Genomic DNA, 21,416 nt, shown 5'->3' with positions numbered 1-21,416 from the left:
AGATCCATCCACCTAACGAATATTTCGAGTGATCTGTCATCTACGTGTCGTAAGTTTAAGAACGTAGGTTATCTTTAAACAACGTCAAAACTGTGCATTACCGTCGCATATTTCACCGACATTGTGTTGGATCAGTAGACGATCAAACAATTAATGTAACATTGAAAAGCGAAAGCGTGGAACAATGTCAAACGAGGAACACCCATCAAAGAAAAGGTCAACTCGTCTCGTGAAACTCACTCCGACATACAGGATTATTCCAAAGCAACACGACGAAACTTATAACGTGTGCACGATTGCCGAAGTTGAACAAAATTACCACAAAAATGATCGCGATTAAATTGAATTCATAAATATTTATGAATTCAACGTCATCCTTTTTAATTTCCTTTGCGATTTTAGATAATAGTTAAAGGCGAGAGTTTAAAAATTTACAATAGCAAATTAAACGATAGACAACGACTGCACTCTCGAGTATATAGACGAAGCGTAACAATAAAAATTCGAACGACATTCGTTTCAACTTCTATCGGATCGAAAACCAAGATCAGCTTGCTCGCCTCTGAATCGGCTCGAAACCACCCTGTAGACGGCAATTAGGCGTAGGATTCTCGCGGCGCGTCTCGCGAAACCGATAATTATCGATCCCTGTTGCGGTTCGAGGTGACGGCCTCGTGGTACCGAGCGAATCTCGCGCGGCTCGTAATTTCCCGGTAAGAAGACATTAATACGACGAGGCGTAAGGTTATTAACTCGAGCCTCCGCCGCATTTTTCACTGCTTTCTGGTGGCGCTCGCGCGTCCGATCTTTCCTCCTTGCTCACTCTCTCGATGCACGCATCCCCGCGACACGCACGTGAAATCAGAGAGAGGGAGACCAACTAGTGTCTCTGATTGACGTTGAATTTATGCTAAGGAAACGGCGTGTTTCGTGTCGTGCGAGGGATTACCCCCGCGATAAACTACGTGGAATGCAGCGCTCGCGACTGTTGGATCGCTGACAGGCCGGCAGAAGATGTTGTTGATGCCTAGTTTGGCGGGGTCTCGTGCTCGAGGTTTTGCTCGTTTAAGGGTTTACGTCGATTTATGTTAGGGAGTCGCGTTCTTTGTGCGTTTGCACCAAGGAATGCCCTCGCACCTGAGATATTACAACAGGGCGTGATTTGTATTCCGTTTAACTTCTGACTGCGTTTGCCCTGTTTTAAAAGGACGATGTTCAGGTTGGAAATGTTCACGCAGTTTCACGATGGTGAACACAGCGATAACGATAGCACAGAGCTGTAAGAACGTATTTTATTTGTCTTTCTGGTAATTAAAAAAACGTCGTCAATGTCGGCATTAATATTATTTTTCACTATCAACAAGGATCAAGATGTCACATAATATATAAAGAAAAATTTCAAAAAAGGAACGCGAGTTATAAAAATGTTTTTTTGATAATTAGTTAAAGTCAGTATTGAATAAGTAAGAGCGAAATGTTATATTTTACTATCAATAAGGATCAAGATGTCACATAATATATAAAGAAAAATTTCAAAAAAGGAACGCGAGTTATAAAAATGTTTTTTTTGATAATTAGTTAAAGTCAGTATTGAATAAATAAGAGCGAAATGTTATATTTTACTATCAATAAGGATCAAGATGTTGCATAGTATTTCGAACAAAATTTCAGAAAAGGGACGCGAGTTATGAGAATGTTTTTTTGATAATTAGGACATCGTTAAAGTCAGTGTTAAGTAAATAAGAGCGAAATATTATATTTTACTTATCAACAAGGATCAAGATGTTACATAATATACAAAGAAAAATTTCGAAAAAGGAACGCGAGTTATAAAAATGTTTTTTTAATTAGTTAAAGTCAGTATTGAATAAATAAGAGCGAAATGTTATATTTTACTAGGGATCAAGATGTTACGTAGTATTTCAAAGGAAATTTCAAAAAAGAACACGAGTTGTAATGTCTTTTTACTTTCTTGGCTTTTTGGCAATTGGAACGTCGTTAAAGTCAGTATTAAACAAATGAAGGCGAAACATTATATTTTACTATCAACGAGGATTGAGATGTTATTAATATTGCAAAAGAAACTTCAGAAAGAAAGATACAACTTTTTTACTGCATAACACAATATTTCACAGAACTCCTAATTCTTTCAAAGTCACATCCACGTTCAGGAAACGTCGTTCGATCAGGCGTTTCGAGAACGATTCCGCTGTTAAATTAGCGGTAAATGTCGGACTGATCGGAAACGTCATTACGAAGGCGTAAAATTAATCGGCGCCTGGTTGCGCTGTAATCGTTACGCCGCGCGGAAACATCGCCGGGATTAATCGTAAACGACGCAGAATGCCAACGCTCGCGGCCGTTAGGCTCGATTCGAGATTTATTCCTCGCGAACGAGAGAAGTTTTGTCCGAAAGGGCTTGGTGTTAATATCGTCTCTCGATCATCGTTGCCGCCGCCGTAAATCAAATCCCGGGCAACGCGCTGTCTCTAACGAGCCACACGGCGCGGACAACGCGCGGAAATTTTCGCGGAAACTAACGAGTTTAATCGGATCTATGGATCGCGTATATTTCTCTCGCGTCCCGGGACACCGGCGTGCACCGTACACCGTATGGCTAACGAGCCTGTAATTAAGATTCTTGCTGCCGGCCTTATCGAGCCGGCGAGACGCGGGAACATTGTAACGAGATGTAGAATCGAACGGCAGAGAATATGAACGCATCTGATGCAAGCAGATGCAACGCGTTTATCTCGCGTTCTCGTTCGAAAACAACCGGTCGGCTGTAGCATTCAATTAGATGGAGACGAGAAGTTGAACTTGGGCGACTCGAGTTTACGCGAGATTTTATGGTGTGCTGAACGACGATGTAAGAAGGAATTTGAGGGTGCTCGTAGATGCGCCCGTCGCGTTGATGAATATTTCGCGGGAGTTGATGGATCAACTCCGATACGCGGAGGGAAATGAAACCAGAGGAATAAATACGTCTAACGACACGTCCGTGGAATCGAACGATTTATATCGTCAGATGCAACTGCAGATTAGAAGATCGTACCGAATCGTAGTGGGAAAACATACATCTTTTAGCTAATAGACGTAGCTTCTTTGCGTTGATTGTCGTGGAAATGTTTATTGCTCGGATGTGACAGTTTTTCCTCTTAATATACTCGTATGATATAGTCTTGTTTCCTTCTATTGTAATTATAGTTGCTCCTTGATGTAATGTTATATTATGTTATATTATATTATATTATATTATATTATATTATATTATATTATATTATAGTATAATATATCATAATAATATTATATTATATTATATTAAAATATTATATTACATGTGCTGAATTTAGTATTTACGTCACTAGAAAATTAAATATATAAAACGTTGGAGGAGAGAATTAATTATTAATCTTTGGGCCTTTCTATGTACCGAATATCAATAGAAACTCGGAAGATTTTATAATTCCATCATTCTCCTATAATCAAATATTATTCTTCTATAATCAAATGACCACCATCCGAGGGTCAAAGCAAATATTTTGAAGGTCGAAACACAATTTATTCATATTCTTAATCGTAAAGTATTCGAATAAGCATATTTTCCTAAACATACGGATGAATTTTTCAAAACATACTTCACATTTTTTTACACGTGAACTGTCGTGGACAGGGGCTGTTATCATTTCGAACCACTCTGCTCCGGAGATTGGTTCGATCGCGATCGATAAATCGAATCTCTCATTCATGTTTGGCCACGCACGCACTGCTCGAATCACAGATTTGCCTCTTTAGTACCAGAAGACTTTGGCTCGCTGCGACACGACCGATCTCTAATCGCGAGCGATCTCGCCGATCGATCTCGCCGATCCATCGTGTCTCGCCGCGTGCAACATAATTATTGGCCAGCGGAGATAAAGGCGCGTGTGATGAGTCTCGAGATCGACCGATACAGTCGGTGAACCGATTCGATGGGATCGAGGAATTGGATCTCCTCTGCTGCGTGGAGGGAAAAGAAAAATTCTATCGATGCTTCCTGGGTTGTATCCTCGGATTTTCTTGGTGCTTCTCGAGCGAAGCGTAGCGATGGATCGGTTGGAATTCGCGACGTGGGCTTCATTACAAATACAGGCTACAGAGAGTGACTTTTTAAAAATATTTTTTTAAAGTGTTGCAAAGTCGGACAAGTTGGAATTCGTTATATTTTCACTGTTATTTGTGGCAAAATTATGAACACTTTTGTTGCAAGATTTCGATATTCTAAGAGACTCGTGAACTCTCTGATTTAATCTACTCCCGATGCTACGAACACGGTTTCTTTAAAATTTATTTCAACAATTAGGTATGAAATTATTTATTTTTCTGATTGACATACTTATAGAAATTCTTTGAGAAATTTATCAGTTAAATGCTTTCGATAAAGAAAAAAACAGACGTTTTATTCCTCGATATAAAAATGAATTTATAAATTAAGTTGATGATTGGTGATTAACGAGATGAATTCCAACCTTCATGATTTATATCTTTTTCATCCCTTCGTAATTTACGAAAGTTTGAGCATTGTTTGCGAGAAGCCGAGGCAATTACCGAGTTGAAACTCGATATAAAATTGTCTGCAGCTGAACGCTTTCATATCGGTATCGCAATAATGTACGTGCATTTCTTTTTTCTTTTTTTTAAATCGAAGCACATAAACCCACGAGTATAATTCTTCATATATGGCAATAAAGTTTGATCAGCCAGCCGTGAGAAAAGAAAATTTCCAAGCCGGTAGTCTCCTTCATCGCGACTCGATGCTTTAATCTTTCGAGATAACAATCGAACTTCCATCAGCGGCGTATCGTGGCCCGATTCGCGCGAAAGACGATTCGATCGGCGATAGAAACACACGATAGAGAGAAAGAGATTGGCAGGGTATAAGAGAGATCAGCCAGCTGCAGATACGAGTAAAAGTGATTGCTCCTGTGAGCCAGATGAAGCAAGAAAAAGAGCATGATAGCTACAATTCCAGAATAAGGAGAGACAAAAGATACATAAAGTAGGGCCACTAAGTAACTATTAAAGGAAGTGGAATTTGTAAAGAATCTAGATTGAATAAAGTGAAAATAAAAATAGATTTTGATGATAAAATTTAAAAAAAGGTATAATAAAATTAAAAGAATTATAATACATAATCAGTAATTGGTGGAATAATATAAATAACATGGATTAGTGGAATTGCTGTTTAATTGAAAATAGTAAAAAAAGTGAAATGAAAAACATTCGATAATATGATAAAAATGGAGTTTAGTAAGTACAAAGAAAGAGTATTATTTAAAATTATTGCGAAGCTAAATGAAAATTCTTGATATAAATTTGAGAAGGAGAAAAGAAGAAATTGATCTGTAAGAAAATGAATGTTACGCAGAATCTCGAGAACATTGTATCAGACATCTTTCAAAAGTCATTATGCAAAGTGGAATGAAAGAAGAAAAGGAAACGAGAGAGTGAGTGAACAAAGCGAGAAATAGACTGCGAAAAATGTATCACTATTCAAGAGGGCTTGAAGAAAAGGACTAAGGGAAGAAGTGAGAAACGAGCAAAACGACCGGACAACGAGGAATAAAGTGTGGAGTAAGATCGAGGAGCCAGATAACGAAAACTTCAGGGGCAGCGAAGGTGAAACACATTGTGAAGTACAAAGTGAAACAAAAGATTTAAAAGGGAAGATAAGACAGAAAGGTCAGGAACGTTAAACGATGCGAACATTGAATTACCAAGTAAAATTTGAAGCTGAAGAACAAGCGCACAAGCGCTGAAGCAAGAAGCAAATAAACATGGTGAAAAATATGACGGAAGGTGAAGGTTTTCGATTTTTTAAAGCGATAATTATACTTTGAACAACAAGTGCATTTCTACTGAAAATAAGTAAACCCTTTTCCTAATTAGTATTATATATTAGTATTATATTAATTAGTATTAATTAGTCCTAATTAGTATTATATTAATTAGTATTATAAGTTTAGCAGTATTAGTAGTATTAGTATTATAAGTTTAGTAGTATTATTAGTATTAGTATTATAAGTTTAGCAGTATTAGTAGTATTAGTATTATAAGTTTAGCAGTATTAGTAGTATTAGTATTATAAGTTTAGCAGTATTAGTAGTATTAGTAGTATTAGTAGTATTATAAGTTTATTATTATTAGTAGTATTAGTATTATAAGTTTAGCAGTATTAGTAGTATTAGTATTATAAGTTTAGCAGTATTAGTAGTATTAGTATTATAAGTTTAGTAGTATTAGTAGTATTAGTATTATAAGTATTTTACTCAAATTTTTATTAATTATACTTGAAGATCAAAGCTATAATTGGGATATGCTTCCCTTTTTATCGTCTGGTTCAAAAAGTAAAAGGTACTCCAAATTTTTGGAGCGAGAATGTACACATGTAAAAGTATAAATGTTTTGCGATTTTCATATGACAAAAGTAAACTATTGCAGTGGTGATTTCTTAAATCAAACGGAGGTGGATGAAAGGGAAATTGAAAAGAAAAAAATCGATAGCAAAATGATATAACCCGCAATTTAACATCACATTAAGGGAAATTTATTTCAACGATGCTTAAACAGACACGTCATTGGAAGGAACCTTCATTCCGATCCCCACTCCCGTAGAAAAACGTCTCTCAAAAGGACCGCCTCTGGAGGTTCGCTCGCCCTATAAAACTCGTTTTCCCCCGAGCAAGCTGTACCGTTAATACCAAGGACACGGGGGATGAAGACCCAAAGAGCAATTTAGCAAATTGAACGTCGCAAGGGCGTTATATCGTGGAAGCCGCGCGACAAACTTCAGAAACGCGAAACGATGAATGAAACTCAGTGTGAAGTGAAATATACGTCGGCGAGAAAATAAACCGATGAAAAAGAAGGGAGAAAACCAAAAAAAAAAAGAAGAACGAAGAAAGAAAGATGAGAAGAGAGAAGCTGAAGGTCTCGAGAGAAGACGAGAATGAAGGAGAACAACACCAGGCAGCGAGACGTACGAACAAAGGACGAACGAAGAGGAAGACGAGGGAAGAGCAGGACGAAGTAGAAGTCAGTGGCGAAGTGATGCGGCAGGGAGAGGGATGGGGGGGAGGGAGGATCGCGTAGGCCCGGTCACTCGGGGTGAACGCACGATTATGTGATCACTCGAGGATGCACTGGTTCTTTTTATCCCTCTTACAAAACTAGTTTACACCGGGAGAGCGGAGAACGAACGAAGGTGGGAGCGAGTTGGGTTCGTTGGGATGGAAAAGGAACGAAAGAAGGAACAACCGTGGCCGCGGTGGTGGAAGAAGGAGGAAAGAAAGCGGAGGATCTCTCTGTGTCGACAGCCGATCTGATTGGATTTATCAGAGGCAAATGCGTTCGGCCGAGGCCGTGTAACCCCTTTTTTTCACCTTGGCGAGATTAAATCGAAAGCCCCTCGGGGCCCTCTGTCGCTGCTCGACACGACGACTCCCCGTCTCACCGAAAGGGATTAGGCGGATGCGGATTATCGACACGGGACACGTCTGCGTTTCATAATCTCCCTTAAACGTCCAGGAGAAACTTAATTACTATACGAGCGGTGCGTGGCAACGATACCTGAAATCTTGATTAAAGACGGAGCGCGATATCTCTGTCGAATTACTTTTACTTTTTAAATCCACTCCTTTCGTTATTATCGCATTCACGAACATGAAACGCCGATGGTATATTAATTTTCGATTGTTGGCTGCTGGCATTGCAGTTTTTCTTGCTTCTTGTGTTTTTTTTTTTTTGTTTTTTTTTCTTTATATCGTCGATCGTTTGGTCGTACGGAGAAGCGATTGGAGATATTCGATTTCGATCGATCGAGAGAGAGAGAGAGAGAGAGGGGCATCTGGATTGATGACTTCTGCGAAACGAAAGAAATATTCGCGAATTCAATTCATCGCTCCATCGCGGTAGGAATGTTTGCGTTTCTCACGCTATCGAATAGTTTCCAGGAATGAATATACTCGCGGGTATAATTCGATGCTCGGTTTTCTGAACCGAGACTGTTCCTGGAAGGAAATGGCACGGGGTTACGTTAATAAACACATCACCGCGTCAGATATTTTAGTGAATACTTTTAGTGAAATGGTATAAAGTTATTGAACGTTCTCTTTCTATTCGTTTCATCGCATTTATATAAATTTTTTTAAGCGAATCTTTTATTCTTTAAGATCAGAACTATATAAATTTTTGGATCATCTGTTATTCGCACAGAATTGTATAATGGACTGTAGACTAATTATGAATTGGAACGAAAGTGTTTATTTCGGTGTTTTATATTTTTTTCTATATTATATGTTTTATGCATTACCATACCTTCGAAACGAACGAAACGAATCTTACATTATTTACGGTCAAAGCTATATAAATTTTTTACAAATCAGTTGTTGTTCGTAGAAAATTGAACAATGGATTGTGAATTTTTAAAATATATTCCTAACTATGAATTGAAACAAAAGTGTTTATTCCGGTGTTTTACTTTTCTGTGTTATACACATTTCATGCATACCTTTAAATGTTACGTAATTATATAAAAATCCAAACGTCTAACTACGAAAGACAACGAATTTTTCAACTACCCTCTGGCAGTAGAAACAAGCACTACGTTCAACCAGGATCACTTCGTACTAATCTTCGCATTAAAGCAACGGAGCTGTCGCTTCATTTCTGTTATCCTTGCCTCCGAGTATACATATCAACGTTGCGGCGTCTCTGCCGTACCACTTCATTCCCTGGAGCTTCGATCTCTAAACCGAACTAATTACCTCGTAATAACACCGATTTCCAAACGCGAGATCACCCATTCCGAATTCCTAAATAATTACGAGCCGCTTGCAAGATCCAGGTATTATTCACCTGGACCCGGGAGCGTTGTTTCAGGTTGACGACGCGTTGAAATCACTAGCCTGGAGAGCCGAGCGTGGAAACAAAATGGTGTCTTTGGCGAGCATCCGTCACCGCGAGGCTGACAACACACAACGACAACGTTTTTCTCGTCGCCGACGTTCCGCGGGGAAAACCTGTTCGTCATGTCGCCGATCTCGTCGATATATTGCCCACTAGGCTAACATCCCTAGGACGAGCGGAGAGTATTTAATTAGCCCCGGCCGAGCTCCACCAACGGCAGGATGCTTGAAATTATGAATCGCGCTTTGATTATACGAGTTCCGAGAGAAAGAGAGATAGAGAGAAAGAAGCAGAGAAAAACGGGCGACCAGTGCTTCCAAGCTTATTTTCTCCGCCGGGATAGCCGACGTACACACGTAGGTACTTTTTCCACGATGGTGGATGATTGAAGCCTTATAATACTCGGCGCTGTCCGCGAGCTGGAAGCTAAAAGTCCCGAAGAAAAGACTCTTAGTGTCACGATGCTCAACTACGTCTTTCTTTTTTTTTAGAAACGCATCGGTTCTAACTCTGTTCCAGATTGCTGGTTTTTGCGAAATTCTCGTGACAGTGTGTTTTGCTGATTGTCTGGAACTTCTTGCGAAGTTGGGGAACTTTCCCTCGAGGAATAACGGTGAATAACAGAGTTTCGGTGACAGGCGTACGTCGGAGATCAGTTTGATCGAAAATTGTGCCTCGGACTGTATCTTTCCATTTGCTGTTTTCGCTAGAAAGAGAGAAAGACAGTCCCAATGTGAAGCGGCGGCGGATCGGTAACGTTTCGTCGGAAGCGGTTCTAGAAAGGCGTCCGGCAACGATGAGAAATACACGGGCGCAGAACGTGGTAATAGGCAGGTAATTCCATTAGAATACGTTACGCTGTCTGGATGCGACGAAGAGGAACACGTAGAGAAGAGAAATAGAGAGAGAAACGGAATAAACGAATGCTGTTGAGAGAGAAGAAGGAACCGTGCACACGAACGGCGGAGAAGATGGGCGGCTGTAGAGGGAGGCAAGGAGAGAAAAAAGGATCGAGGCACCCCCTGGGGAGCCAAGAAGCCACCCAAGAAGCAAACTCTCCGATAACTTGTAGGACATACCGCGGCTTTGCTATTCAAGCTTCGCCAAGTAATACCATAAATATTCCTGGCCGTATGCCAGGATCCATGCTGCTGCGGAGAGCTCGATATGCGACGGCCGAAGAGAAAACGATAGACGAATGGATGGATGCTGGGAGGATGAGGAAGAGAAGGAGGAGGAGGAGGCCGGCAGGGATGCAAGTGGATCTGCGGCTGTGGCAACAGGCCTGCGGAATTATGCAAGAAAGCTTTTTCAGCGATCGCGAAACGAGGATACACCGACGTTGGGAATATTTATGAGATGAAATATGGTAAACCGGGCCGGCCGACACCAGCCGAGGTGAAATAGCGTTTCTAATTGGACGCCGGAGTTCGGGAAACTCGCGTCTCGCTCTCGTTCCCTCCCCCCTTGCGATACCACTGTCGCGTTCTTGCGTATAATGTTAGCGAGTTTCGTGACGTTTTCGCCACGTGAAATCGAAGGTTAGCCGATCGCCTTTGCGAAAGAGACTGTGGAGTGTTTGGTTTCCAAGTAGCGGCTGTTTGAATGTTGATTTTTGATATTAGACCGCTTCCTGCGATTGGAATCTGCGCGAAGAGACACTTCCAAATGAATTTTGCAGTATATTTCTTTCGTTTTCTTCTGAAATTGTTGAATCGTTGAATAGGTTTGTCGATATCAAGAGGATTGGTTTTAAGGAAGTCTAATTACAAAAATACTTAATTTAATTTATAAAATTTAATGGTTCAAATGTCGACATGTTCACTACGTATATAATAATCTCTCGGTATTATAATAAATCTCAAAAGATATTTGATAAATTAGAAAGATTAGAGGTCCTTTTGCAAAAATGTTTTTCTTTAAACCATAACAGAGGAAAAGGGAACATCGTGACTGGAGCTTCGCTTGTGCCGCATTCTTAGCCGGCCCTCTTCAGAGATTGAGAACGATCGGCCAATAACGATAATTGTCTTTAATTACGGAAATAATTGCATCGATCCCGATCTATAACGGTGCACCGACGAAAGAGGTGTGTCTTTATCCAGAAATAGCTCGTGCACTCGGTTGGCCGGTTTCGACCTTTCAAGGAACCTCGCCTGGCGTTTAGGATACGAGCCGTGATTTTAGATACCACTTTGCTCACCGTTTTGCAACCAAAGTGTTATTTACGCCACAACGAAATTATTTATAACCGTATTTTGACGTAATTACGTATTAATATTGGAAATTATTTAAACAGAAGGATGTTTACATTTACATTTCGTCGAAACTTCGTTGATGCGGTTGAATCGGCGTTGATTACAATCATAAACGTCAATATAAATTATAAAATTACGAACAGGAAAAGAGGGAACTTCATTTGAAATTGAAATTTCCAAAGGCAGAAATTCAATAACAATTTAATCGAATGATTAACGAGTAACGTGTCAAGTTAGTCAGTTTTATAGCATTTACTGCGTTTGATAAAATTTTTTCTGTTGATAAGTGAGAAATGGAGATTCTTCCTCAAAAAATAATTAAAGCTCCAACGATTATGAGACCCATAGGTCAATAATAATGTTAATGGGTGTCGACGAAAAAGGATTTAGTACGAGTTTCTGGCTCCTACTCTACTACGCCGTAGTGGACGATTTATTATTTCATTCAAGTGACGATCAAGATCGATCGATTGCACGGACAGCTTGCTTTTTGCATGTAATTACAATCCAATTAGCAATGCAAATGCGTAATTGTCGGGGAAGATAAATATGCACAAAGCTCGGTAACGTTGCGTTGGAATTCGATTTTCCAAAAACCTTTGGAATTCCAAATGAAACTTGGAAGCAAAGAATTTAAGTTAACACTTTCACTTTACTACGCAGTTCCTCTCATAATAATATCTATGTGTACATATACTGCTTAAATTTCTGATTCAAAAACTTACATAATATTCACATTCCAATAGAAACTGAACAGTGAAATTATTGATTAGTAGAAAATTAGTAGAGAAGTTTATTGACAAAGTTACGTAATTACCATGAATTTGCTATCAGATCACACCTTGACAATAGTTTCTCATCTTCACATCTTCTCAAGATAGATTACAAAATAGGTTACAATCTAACAGTACAATTGTATCAATTTTCAGGACAAAAAATGATTAAATTATATCTGTGAGTTACTAATAGTCATGGTGCGATTTTAAATATTTCATTAAAAAAAAAAAAAAAAAAACAAAAGAAAATTTTCACATTCACGTAATAGAATTCTATCTACAAAATTTCATCAAAATAAACGATCTAACGATCTTGTCACAGATTCATCGAGTTCCTTTTACGAAATTTTTATATTTATCTTAAATACCACTGGGATCTAATAAATAATAATAAGTAAATTAAATTAAACGTGAATTATAAAAAAAGAAAGAAGAAAAATCAAAATTGCTATGATTTCATATTAAAGGAGTGATCGACAGGAGTGTGCAACTTCGAGTTGCTCGAACACTGTCACGATTTTTCCGCGATCGTTGAAAAAGCTTCGGAAACTTGCCTCAGGTGTTTTTCAATCATCGGTGTTTCACGTGATGGAAACTGCCTGACGGAGTATATCCGGGTTTTGTCGCGGTTTCGGCTATTCTTCCCCAGGTGCCAGCGTGAAATCGTGATTTAGTTCTGGTTGTACTAGCAGTAGAGTCATCGTGTATTGAATGGTTTTCTTGGAAGGTCATTCTCCGTTCACGGGAAGCTGTTAAAGTGGGATCGTCACGCTCGCGTTTTTATTAATGAAGTGATTAATCGAGTCGGTAGACATCCCGTGATCTTGCAATTTGATCCTCTTCGATATGAATTATCTCTTTACTCTTCTGTGCGTCGGCTGCTTCTTCGCGCCATCATCCATTTCCTGCGATCGTACGCGACGATTATTCTTTCTAAGACAAATTCTATTCTAAATCCCTCCTACCTCCGTTCCTATTCTACAAACGTGACATTATATACATAATTGTATTTTCTCATTTGAATTTCTCAAAAATAAAAGTCCTTTCTCTCTCTCTCTCTCTCTCTCTCTCTCGAGAAAAATAGAGAATATTTTATATAAATATTTGTATAGTAAAATTTTCAGTGAAGCTATGAAGGGATCAATTTTTTAAAAATATAGTAGAATATAGTTAATAGAATAGCTTGCTGTTGCTCTAAATAACATGTAGAAAATTGACTTAACCATCATAACGAGTATCATATTAGTACACTAATAATTGTTGCATAGAAATCCACGATCCATTCTATGCCTGAATTCCGTATGACCAACGATATCAACTTCGGTTTTCTCCATCTCGATCGCGGAAATCCTCCACGGGAATTATTACTCTCGCGAGAGTTGCCGCGTGTAAACGAGGGGAAAAGCTGGGAGGAGATCTGGTTGGCTGGAAATGAAAAGGCATCTCGCGTAGAGTGTCGCGTCATCGCGGCCGGTCGAAAGGAGACGTGAACGCACGGTAGGAAAAGCGAGATATTTATCGGCGGACCGAGACCGGTGTTGAGGTCCTGTCGAGTCGTTCAATTTACAACAATTACAAAGCACAATGCAACGGAGCGGGCCGCGCACCGTTCACCGTCCCGTCGGATATTGCCTCTTCCATTACGTAGGTAACAGGGCTTTAATCGTCCAGATTACCACAGCTTTCAGCCGTGCACACGCTTTCTATCAACTATCTTGTCTTCCACCCTGGCCAGCCTCCTTCGGCAAATAAAATAAAAAAAATCATCATCCAATCGTGTGTCCGTGTACTGGCGGGGCACGGCCAATTTTACGCTTTGCAAAACAATGTTGCTGGTGAAACCAACTGACTGGCTCGTTAAACCAACGACAGCGTTAAGCGATCGAGCACCGATTGACGCGTCCCGGCTGATTTCACTGCGGCGCTCGTGTAATTACCGTTCGCTCGCATTGGGCAAACGCTGTAATTTCCCGACGACTTTTAATCTGCGATCGAGGAAGAAAGTTTTCGCTCGAAACGGCGAATTAACACCACCGGTTTGTGTTTTCTTAGCTCCCTTCGTCTTTACGAATGCAAATAAATAGAGTGGACTACTAAACTCTTGGACGGATCGGTAGGTAGTAGTTAATTGAGAAACGTTGGATCTGGTTGCAAGTACAGCGCCCTCTATACCTATGTAGGTACTTTATCACCGCCATTTTGTGGGTACTATCGTTGAACTGAATATACTTGAACGTACAATACCGTATCTCACACTCGTGTAAATGTTGTAATTGTAGATGACAGAGTAACTATGTAACACTAGTGTAAGTAATAGAAATAACATTTAACGTCAGTTATTAAACTGGCATGAATAAAAACATTTCGGTAGATGGTCGAATACTCATGAACGTAATAGCGCGTGGATATGATAGTGAATATTTAATTTAACGTTTTTAGAAAGCGAAGATAATGTATTATATAATCGAGTTAATTAAAATAATTGTTTACGAAACTTCTTTCACGAATGAGAATGTCTATTTCATTTCTTGAAAAAAAAATTTATCTTCTCGACGTAAAAGAGAATTTCTCTTTGCAGATTGTGATTGACAGATTCTTCAGATGTATCAGTTTTCTAATTGAATCGATGCGAAAAAATTTCTCGTTCTCGGTAACTTACAAATTAAAATTCTTAGCAAAATTAAAGCGAACCTTTATTCGTTTGAAACTCACTGATCTCACTAACATACTATTTCACAGATTGAAAAATCAGATCTCGTTTTAGCCGCGCATTCTTAACTCTGCACCAAACACTTTGTACTCTCTCTCTCTCTCCTTGCGATTGCTGTCTCTTTCTCCTTGCGATTGCTCGCAATTATTGCGAATATATTTCGACACTGCCTCGCCGGGTATGTGAAAAATCGTACGGCGAGCCAGATGAAAGCAAGTGGCAAGTGTTGTTGACCCTCGTTGCAACGATCCTTAGAGAACACAGCCTCGAAGAGGGATCCAGCCTGGCGAGTGGATGGCGAACAAGCAGCAACGCTACCGAAAACACGTTGCCACAGAGGCAAACGTTCGTTTCGCAAACGGCGTTCGATCGAGCTCGAATGCCAAGTCGATCGTGCACAGATCTCGCCGGTTATTCAGATCACCCTATGAATGGAGATGAAATAGCAGGCGGTGCGCTCGCGCGCGCGATGTACGTTCACGAAGGCGCGCTACGCGGTCGCTCGTGCACCCGACAGGTACTTATTGATGGAGATAAGCCCATTGGTTGCCGAGTGGTGCGTTGTTGCTTCACCTCGCTCGGTTACAGCCGAGGTAAATAAGGAGTGGGCCCAGCATGAGGCCCAACGATCGTGGCCTGGTCCGCTTAACAGGGGTTAGGTCGTCTCATAATCGTTCGTTCGGCTGGCCGGTGCCTCGTCGTGTCGCGATTAGGCAACGCCAATTATCGATCGTTGTCGCTTGACGCGATTAATCGAACCCATTCGGCGGCGATCGTGAGCCCGTGGTTTCGTTGAGGCTCGCCGCTCCCGGTGCAGATCGATTATTAACTTTATCGATTCCTCGTTGTTGGAAGAAATCTCTCTCTCTCTCTCTCTCTCTCTCTCTCTCTCTCGAGATCGTGGGTGGCTTTCTTAGATTTTGCGATTTTCGCAGATATTGCGAATTGAGAAATGTTTGGTACTTTGGTAGAGAAATCGCTTGGTTCTTGCCTGGTTAAGAAGTTGAGATTGTTCAGATTGTTGTTGGCAATGAGTGACTTGGGATTTTTAGACTTTGTGATTTTTGTAGATGCCGTAGATTGAATAGAGTACTTGAGAAATGTTGGATTCTTTGACAGGGGAATTATTTAGGTTTTGCTTGGTTGAGAGAGAGAGAGAGAGACTACACGATCAAAATAGTTACATAGTGTACATATCTTATCGTATATACATGTATAATCAGAAAACATTTTTCAGAGCAGGTTGAGAAAATTAATATCCAATGATGTGTTTGATAAATGAAAGTTATTAAGTGAAATTTGCTTGAGATAAACTGAAGGTGAATTGAGTTGGTCAAGTGGTACAAGTAAAAATTTTGGCGGATTCCTTGAAATATTGCGCCATTTGTTACTTTCAGCTTTGGTCGCTTCCAGTGTGCTTGAAATTAATTAAGAAATAACGAAGGTTCTTTCAAGCATTTAACGTTCCGCTGTATTATCGGGCTTTCGATCCAGAATTTCTGAATTTAAATTCCGCTCTCTGATATATGTTTAAAGAACGTGTGCTGAAGATTGAAGATTGAAGATTGAAAATTGAAATTGAAGTGATCGAAGAGAGCGGATGATAACTCATGCATGTATGATCAAGGTGATCAAAACGATTGAAAGAATATTAACGAGGATTTGATCGAAAGTATACGAATATATTGAATCTTTTGTTATTCGATTGACTATTGAAAGAGAAATGACGTATGGAGGATTTGAAATTTAGATTCTTCTCCAATAATACATTGGAGCACTGTATGTGCGTGATGTTTGCCACGTGTACGTGATGTCCACGTGTTGAATCTACAGCTGACTACTTCTGGAATCTTTCTGCATACATTATGTACTATATATGTATTATGTATGAATATATAACTTGTTCCTGAATTACGAATACAAATCTCATAGCTTAGCATATCGTACCTGACCTACGTCTCACAGAATAAATGTAAGAACAAGAAATTTGAACTGTGTATGCGAAAACTATACTTCTTGCATAACGCTTCCAAACTTTTAATCAGATAGAAATTTATGTATCCGGATTTTATTAACATGATTTACCGTGATTCTTTTCTCTTAATATATTTTTATATTTCAAGTGATTAATTTTTTTACATCAAAGTATTTTACAGCAAATATTTTTACTTTCACCACTATGTTATATGACTGATTCGAGAAGTTCGAAGGTGGAAAATTAGTAAAACGGTATTAATAACAAAAGTATTGAAATTTGTTTTGACATTACTACAATATCGTTCCCCGATAAAAATTGAACAACAAGATAAACTATGTCACCTTTATTACTCCAATTGTAATAACTTCGTATTAGCGTATCAGACTATTGCTACATACCATTTGTATCTGTCCATTATTTCTGATAGATAGCGCATTCAACATTAGCGTCCAATCAGTAAATATCATCCGCGTAAAGATCTAACACCCGATACCGAGATCAATAATTTAAACTACTTCAGTAATATAAACTGACTGCAGCGTCCATTTTCGTTCGATTTTTCTTCAACTCAACACGCCGCTTATTCCCCTCCGTGCATAATTGTTACACGATCGAGACAATTTGTTCCACTCGAGGATTACGATTACGATCCTAGCTGCATAATGCTGTATGCAAATGACACGGCCACTTTTTACCACCTTAATACCCAGCCCGACTTTTACATCTGCACAGATCATTGGCTACAGCGTGTAAGCTTTGATTGAATGTCGCCAACGACACGAGATCTTATCACTTCGCGAAGATATGGCGTGTTTTGCGTTTCGATTATGCGACGGTCAGGTATTCACCCTCGAGGAATACTCGAGACTCGCCACGAAAGCATTCGACTTTTTCTCTCGATGAATCGGATCATTGAGTACGCCAGGAATTGGAATTGTTTCTCGCCTCTCGGAGCGTAATCTCGAATTTTTTCCAGATACTTGTGACTGGAATGCATTTTTATGCATTTTGAGTTTTGAAGTGCAAAGTTGCATGTAGTACGAAAATAACTAACAATTGACACTTGACGTGCAGCTGATACCACGATATAACGGTAGAAAGCTTGTAAAAATAATTGCAACGCTTTGGAAACGAAATCACACGATTTAAAAAGAAATTTGAATGTTGATAATTAGTATGAATGTTTTTATTTCATAGCTCCAAAATCGTGCGTGACTATCGGAGGTTTTAGGTGTTGCAATTTTCTTGCAAGCAGTACACGAAACAATTTTCTAACAGTAATTTTACTTTTTAAATTACATTTCCAAAGGTATAAATCGATTAATTAATTAACGAGATATCATCACAGTAAAATATAAGTAAAATAATACCTATAATATTTAAGTAGCTGTTGACTGTTACTTTCCAATGAAATTATAAAAATAATCTTATTTCTAATGTCGTAAAACCTGTAATCAAATAGTATCTAGCATACCATCGCTAAAGAATTCTATCTGGAAATTGTATTTCAACTCTGTTAAAACCTCGTAAATTTAATCGCCACGACTTCTACATAAAACACGCGACGCGCATTGTACCTATCCGCGAGAAAAACCGAAAGGAAACATTCCTCTGCGCGTCCGTGAAATCGTCGATTTCTCAATCGGTGGCAAAAATCTCGCCGATATCACAATTTACCGTAATAACAATCCCCTCGGTCGGTTACCAACAACAAAAAGAAAATAAAAAAAGAGAAAAGAAGAGAGAAAAGAACCGCGCTCGTAAGCTCGTCGTTCGTATTCAAATGTCGCGCGTATATTTCAGCCAGCGTCCGTGTAAACTCGCACGCAGTTTAAAGGATTCACTCTCGGACTCGCCGGCAGTTACGAACGATTTCAATCGAACGGCCCCGCGCGGAAAATCGACCGAGCCCCGGCAAATTTTCTTCGGAGCAAGAAATGCGAGGAGGGGAAGGGGTAACGCGGCTGCACACAGTGTTTTATATTGCCTTGAATTGTCGAACGATCTCGTAAAAACACGACGAACGATTCTCTTTATACCTGTTACACGCTTCGTTGCCGGTCGACGACGTCAAGGAGGAATATAATATAGCGATAAACATTTCCACGGGAATTTATCCTCGGGACCCAGCATCCACTGGAGCCTCTGCTACCTCGTTCCATGCTATCGCGTGGAACTCGTCGGTGCTTTTTTTATTTCGTCGTTTTTTTTTCCCCTCGTTTTATTTCCTTTTCAGTGAGAATGAACGTTAGAGAAGACAGGACTTCGGTGTTTCTTCCGCTTCGTTTTGTGAGGGAAGAAGGTCTCTGAAAGAGGCCTATGTGCAAGGGTGTGAAAGTGGAAACTCACTCTTTGAAATGAGCTGAGGTGTTGTACGATTTCTTCTTTTTTCTTTTCTTTTTTTCACGCGAAGTTACGGAAGTTTGGAGATCAATCGACTTTTTGCTTATATTATAATTTATTGATTCTTTAATTTTGTAAAGTAGTACATATATATATATATATAATATTTAAAAATTATATAATATTTTGTGTAACACATAATATAATACATAAAAAATCTTCTATGATAAGTATGTGAATACTTTCTAAGTTACTATATATTATATATATATATATATATATATATATATATATATATATATATATATATATAAGCCACTAGATAGTAACTTAGAAAAGTATTCACATACTCATCGTAGAAAATTGTTTATATATTATATTATAAGTGTTACACAAAATATTCCAAAACTATATTAATATTGTAATAAGACATGAATGTTACATAGTTATTGTAAATTTACTATATTTAGCAAAAAATTACTGAACGTCTATATGAAGTATATCTATAACAAACCAACTATAGGTCCAACTATATATTGAGATTTATTGTTATTTACGAATAATTAGTTATTTACGATATCTACGAAATTATCATATCTACTTATATTAAATATCTCGTAATCCTTTAAATTTCACCAACATATTCACGACAATCGGATCATTGTTAATGAAATTCCAACATGTTCTACATAACACCTACGTATATTTGTCAAAAGTTGCAGTTTCAATTACAAGTCCGACTATATATTAAAATTCATTAATACAACGAATAATTAGTTATTTAAATAATTCTCCGATAACTACGAAATTATCATTCCTACTTGTATTAAATATCTCGTAATCCTTTAAATTTCACCAACATATTCACGACAATCGTTCACGTTACATCATGCTACGCTGTTAATGAAATTCCAACATGTTCTACGCAACACACGCGTGTATTTGTTAAAAGTTGCAGTGCCAGAGGTTCGAGTACTTTTGTAGAGCAGCTATATTTTCGTACGTTTAAATTCCACGTAAACGGCTAGAAATTCGCGGTATAATTACTATCCACCGACGAGGCATTCGCCAAAGTGTACCAAGAATTTCTGTGCTCAGTGTACAGCGTTGAATGCCGTCGATTCGGCGATCGCTCGCGCTCGCCCCGAGAGTCGTTCGTTCCGGGCTCTGCCCGATCCTCGGTGCAACCTGCGATTATTGATGGAATCTCGGTAAACGGCGCAAACGTGCCACCACCGCGGACCTCTCGGACGATTCTGCACACGCTGCACCACGTACCACCTTAATGAACTACGTCGAAACGTTTCGACACGTTCAAATTGGCCGTTGATCCACGAGATACATTCTGACATCCTCGCGGATATCTACGCCCCTACTTTTCCTTCCCTCCACTCGCGTTGCAACTGCATTATTGCGTCCCGATGCGCCTCGCTTCGATGTAAACAGCTTCACGGCTAATGATATAATTAAGCTTCTCTATCAATCTATCGCTCGCGTACGTGCCCACGGACTTCCTCCTCGATCCTCGGGCTTACAACCTGCCTGCATTCTTGCCCCACTTTTACGTGCAAATTATCCTTCTTCCTCGTTTTAACGGGCCTCGATATTTCACGCAGGCATACGCTCGTGTCTTTTCTCTTTTCTTTTCTTTTCGTTTTCCTTTTTTCTTTTTCTTAATTCGTGTGTGGTAGGCATAGCAGTAGGTTGCTATAGAGAATATCTCTCTGAACCAACGTTGGCAACGTTGTGTTATTTGTTCTACTGCTAATTAAGAGAGTCGTACGTTTGTTCGAAACGTTCCCTCGAGCTTGGAATTTTTCGATACAAAATTTCACCTCGATTGTCTCCGCCCGTTCTTAATGATGAACGTTCAGCATGGAGCGATTAATTTCCCGGTCACGTGAATGTCGCACCCGACCGCTGGATTCAGAAATTTGCATTTGGTCTGTATTTTTTGTTTCGACTTGCTTTTCATCTGTTCGTTTCTGCTTTCGAGCTCGTTCATTCTTCAAAACATTCTACTAAGTTCAACTTCGTTTGCAATTTTCATACAATGTACAATTTTACAGAGTATTACTTGCAACTCGACTCGATATTTCCCGTTATCGATCACACCTATGTACATAAATGTACGCTGCAAATTATTCCATTTTACCGAAAAATTATTTAGTATCAAATTAATATTTCGATATTAATTTGGCAATCGCATGCATTCAAACATTTCGTGATTATTTCAATTAATTCTTGCTTTCACGCTTCATTGCATATTACATTGCTCTCATCCAGATACTATATACATGTTATGTAATATGTACTTTGTTTTACTATTTTTGTTTTTTATAATATTTGTTCTCATTTATATTGTTTTACTATTTTTGTTTTTTATAATATTTGTTTTCATTTAT

General features: G+C 39.0%; 2 protein-coding genes across 4 annotated transcripts in view; one reads left to right on the top strand and one right to left on the bottom strand.

Moving 5' to 3' along the window:
- Positions 1-21,416, top strand: part of LOC122536230 (cell division cycle 20.4, cofactor of APC complex-like) — a 318,886-nt gene that overhangs the window by 171,421 nt on the left and 126,049 nt on the right. The window lies entirely within an intron of this gene.
- Positions 1-21,416, bottom strand: part of LOC122536232 — a 111,451-nt gene that overhangs the window by 71,752 nt on the left and 18,283 nt on the right. The window lies entirely within an intron of this gene.

The sequence above is a fragment of the Frieseomelitta varia genome, unplaced genomic scaffold, assembly GCF_011392965.1.
Source record: "Frieseomelitta varia isolate USP_RPSP 00005682 unplaced genomic scaffold, Fvar_1.2 scaffold_816, whole genome shotgun sequence".
NCBI lineage: Eukaryota > Metazoa > Arthropoda > Insecta > Hymenoptera > Apidae > Frieseomelitta > Frieseomelitta varia.
The sequence above is the reverse complement of the archived record's forward strand: the minus strand, read 5'-3'. Positions and strand labels throughout refer to the sequence as shown.